At 56.5% G+C, this 4,251-nt stretch overlaps 1 protein-coding gene and 1 long non-coding RNA gene across 2 annotated transcripts in view; both read left to right on the top strand.

Annotated features, from left to right (window-relative positions):
* Positions 1–4,251, top strand: part of CCDC33 (coiled-coil domain containing 33) — a 104,566-nt gene that overhangs the window by 55,858 nt on the left and 44,457 nt on the right. The gene's annotated exons all lie outside the window — the stretch shown is intronic.
* LOC106724169 overlaps positions 1,191–4,251 on the top strand; it is a 13,283-nt gene continuing 10,222 nt past the window's right edge. The window contains exons 1-2 of the long non-coding RNA XR_001359922.1: positions 1,191–1,303; positions 2,331–2,333. This is a non-coding gene — a long non-coding RNA (uncharacterized LOC106724169). The remainder of the gene's footprint in view (positions 1,304–2,330; positions 2,334–4,251) is intronic.

Below are 4,251 nucleotides of genomic sequence, written 5' to 3'. Positions count from 1 at the left end.
TCCTTTCGTTGCACCCCCACCGCTCACAGCCCCCTTAGGGCCATGGCGGCTGCCGTCAACCACAGGGCCACTAAGGCGTGTCTGCAGGTCCACCTTCTGTGGAAGGCAGGCTTGCCATTCTGACTGTGCCTGCTCCTCAGGGGCATTAAGAACCTTCAAGGCCATTTTTCACTTGATCTCGGACCTGGGTTTGAGGACTAATAAAGACCTTAAAGGTCGGGTTTAGAGAGTGGGGGCATAGATTCAGACTATGCCCTCAGTCCCCGCTGCTTCCCTCAGGGGTAGAATGGGCGCAGGAATGGAAGAGGCTGTTCTGGAGCTAACGTTCTCAGGATTTGGGCTCTAGGGGAGAAGAAAGCTGCTGGTTAAAAGGGTCTGAAGAGAGCCCAGCTGCAACCTCTTGCAAAGGGAACTGGCCGGCCACCTGTGAATTTAAAGTGCTGGCAGTCATGGGGGAGATTCGGCAGAGCGCAGTGGAAGGCGGGCAGTTAGAACTTACAGAGGGCACTGCATGGGGTACAGGTTACTAAGGCAGGCCTGTAAGGGGAGGGGAGAGAGCGAGAGAGGTGGCCTGGGTGGGCGTGGGAGAGGCACTGGGATTCTTTGATGCACGCAGTGTGGTCGTCGAGGACACCTGCCGCTTCTCAATCGCGGTTAAAAGTCACAACCTCCCAGGGGCGGGGCAGAACGAAGGAGGGACAGAAGGAAGGTTGAGCCTAAGGATGGATGCGTGTGTGCCTACTGGGGAAGCAGGCGGGGTCGGGGCGGAGTTCCCAGCTCCCGCAGCGGCTATGGCGTTAGCGGCGGCGGTGGGGGAAGAGCAGGCAGACGGACAGACCGCGTGGCGGTGGAACGGGGAATGGGGCACAGTGCGCACAGCGGCAGCGGCATGGGGTTGTAAAAGGCAGTTTGAGTTTCCGGCCGCCAAGGGGCAGGCGGAAGAGGAGAGGCGGGATCAGGAGGCAGTGGAGAAGGCGTGGCTGGAGGAGAGTCCAGCAGGGAGGGAGGAGGGGACAGGGGCACGAGGCCTGCGGAAGAGCGGCGCCTTTCGCGGGGGAATTTGCGGTGGTCTCTGGTGAAGGGGAATGGGAGAACACGGAGACAATGATGATGATGGTGACGGCGCCGGCGCCGCCACCCACATACAGCATATGAACCCACCCCCGCACACACCGCGGGCCCGGTGGTGCACGGCGGGGGAAGCGCAGGGCTGCGCAGGGATAGCCCGGAGGGAGGAGGAAGGACGGAGCGAGGAGAGATGGCAGAAGGAACTTTCGGGGAGGGACGGGGACGCAGGAGAGATGTTTAACCCACGCTACGGACGGACGGATGGACCGTGGGTGGGGCAGAGACGTCTCCCTGCCTTCCCAGGTCTGAAGGAGCCTTCCTGGAAGGGTCCGGAGAGGCAGTCTCTGACTCGGCCGAGTTTTACGGACAGAGATGCCGGAGGGCGGGCGGCCACATGGGACCGGCACGGGGGCGGGGCGGGACTCACCGCTGATGCTGCCAAACTGGGAAAAGTTGCCGAGCTGAAGAAATGAGGTCCTGATGGGTCCAGAGCCACGAGGAGGGAGAGGCGGGCACCCCGAGCCGCGGAGGGACGGCCAAATGGAGTGCTCGCGCCACCCGGGTTTCAAGGCACCAAATGTTAGGTTAGGTGGCTCAGGAGGCGGCGCAAGAAATAGAGAGTCCAGTGAATCAGAAAAGAAAGGAAAGGAAAGTTTATTCTGCGTCCCCGGGAGACCCACGTACCCCAAAGACAGGGCACGTGGATTCACGCCAACATGGAGGGGGGCGCTTTTTTTATACTGCGGTTGGGTGAGGGGCGGGGACATGAGCTGAGGTATTCAGTTGAGGAAGCTTCAGCTGCAGGGGGGTCAGCAAGGTATTCAGGAATGAGTCAGTATCTGTGTGGGGGTATGTGGATTCAGGGAGAAGAAGATGGTATCTGTGTCTGGCACGTAGATCTGTGAGAAATTCCAGGGGGAGTCCATTGTCTCATCACATGTCTGCATGTATCCGATCCTGGGCTCTCTCCGACCTAACAGTCACCAGCAGCAGAGCCTCAGGATGTAGCATTGGGCCCCAGTGACATGGCAGTGTGGGGAGCTAAGGACTAAACTGCCTCCCTGGGCTCTCGGCCACTTTATCTGGGCTGTGAGCCTCCCAGCATCACCTGACTCCCAGAGTGCATTGGTCTATGTCTAGTCTTATAGCACACTCCCTGCAGCACAAGAAATAATCCCACCTCTGATTCCCTTCAGAGCCTATTGTGGCTAAATGGGAAATTGAATATTTCCTGAGAAAGAGGCACCTTGGGGGTGGAGAAGGGAGTGCAGGAGACGCAGGCTGTACTCTCTTTAAGGAGGAGGCTGTGGATGCTCTCTGCTGCCCCAGCCCTGCCAGTCCTAACCCTACAGCCCCACCAAGCCCTACTGGGGTGCCCTCCCCCTAGTATGCCCTTGGATCATCTTCCTTCCAGGACTGCAATACAGGCAATTCTTCCATCTTGAGCTCCCTTCATCCAGGACACTTGGTTTTGAAACAGGTCTTTCATGTACCATTTTGTCAATGTGGTGCAAAGCTCCTGTCCTGACTGGACCATTGGGGTCAGGGTCACATGGTTGTGATCTTGAGTCAAGTGCAGGGCCCAGGCAGAGCTAGAGGAAGCCTTCACTACCCTTCTGAGTAGCCAGGAAGTCTTTTGAAAGAGGTGGGCCTTAAGTGGAATGAAGAGTCAGAGTTATCCTGAACATGACAGCTCTCCAAACAGTAACAATTTGCAAGCATCCTCCTTCACCCCTAGACACCCCCCCACAGCCAACCAGACACTAGGGGAGAGCAGGTAAGATGAGGGACTCCATGCTGTGTGCACAGGCCTGGTACTGTTCACACACGGCTTAAAAACACCTGCCCTGTGCCTGATTCCCCAGTCCTCAGTAAGCCTCCAACCAGCCAGAAAACTCCCATCCCCTGCCAGGTGCCCAGCTGTGTCCAGTTGTGCAGGGAGCAAGGACAGGGGAAGGCAGAGGCAAAGAAGAGGCTGAGGCCCTGAGCCCTGGACGTTCTCCAGCCAGCAGGAGTTGAGCCATGCCCTGAAAGATGGGAGGCAAGACAGTGGCCCAGAGCAGGCGCCCAGTAAATATTTGGTGAGGGACAAATGACAAAGGGGCATGACTGAGACCATGTATCCTCCAGGTGTCACACCTTCCCAGTGTTGCTGGGCACGCCTGGTGAGCCCTCAGCAAAGAGAGAGAGGAACAAGCAGGGTGCCCTGGAGGAGGTGGGCAGAGTGCTCGGTGCTAGTCAGGAAGTGTGTGTTCAGTGTTGCTGCTAGTGTGGAAATCCCAGCATGGTCTTTCCCACCTCTCTCTGGCTCCCTCCCTCCTTTCTTCCCCAACCCCTCTATTTCTGTCTCTCCCTGCTCTGTCTTTCTCTACTTATCTCTATTTCTTTCTGATTTTCTGATTTTCTCTCCCTCTCCTTGACCCCTCATTTTCCCTCCCTCTTTTCTTCCGCTACTCAGAGACCTGTGGCCGACCAGGGGGCCCTCATACCAGCAGATGGAACATTGACAAGGGTTGTTTAAAGACTCAGAGGAGTTTCTGCAACCACAGACACTGGAACGACTCATTTCTTTCTTTCTTTCTTTCTTTCTTTCTTTCTTTCTTTCTTTCTTTCTTTCTTTCTTCCTTCCTTCCTTCCTTCCTTCCCTTCCTTCCTTCCTTCCTTCCTTCCTTTCTTCTTTTTCTTTCTTTCTTTCTTTCTTCCTCTCTCTCTCTCTCTCTCTCTCTCTCTCTCTTTCTTTGTTTCTTTGAAAGCCTTTCCCCCTCCCTTCATCTCTCCCATCCACTCCCCACATGCCACTCCCTCTGAGCAGAACACTTTTGTTTCTCTTCCTTTCCGGAGTCTGCTAGACTCCAGAATGACCCCTGATCCCTCGGTTTCATGTCCACTTCTCCAGCTGCCCCACCCTACTTAACCTGCTCCTAAGTAAGTTGATTTCAGCTCCTCTGGACACCATTTCCCCAAGAAAGAGGACCTCATTGCCTGGGTGAAGAGAAGCTGTGGGTCCTCCCAAGTCGCACAGCAGGGAGGTGGGGGCTGGGGCGCAGGAGGGCAGCCTCTAGCCCAGGGACCGCTTCCCGCTTCTCGCTTCCCTCCCGCAGGCAGAGGTGCTGGCTCTGCCACCCCTTCCCAGGGTGGCTTGAAGCAGTTTGTGTACCCAAGCCTTGGTTTTTCCATCTGTAA

Source organism: Myotis brandtii, unplaced genomic scaffold (assembly GCF_000412655.1).
Source record: "Myotis brandtii unplaced genomic scaffold, ASM41265v1 scaffold74, whole genome shotgun sequence".
In the NCBI taxonomy this organism is placed as follows: Eukaryota; Metazoa; Chordata; class Mammalia; order Chiroptera; family Vespertilionidae; genus Myotis; species Myotis brandtii.
The sequence above is the reverse complement of the archived record's forward strand: the minus strand, read 5'-3'. Positions and strand labels throughout refer to the sequence as shown.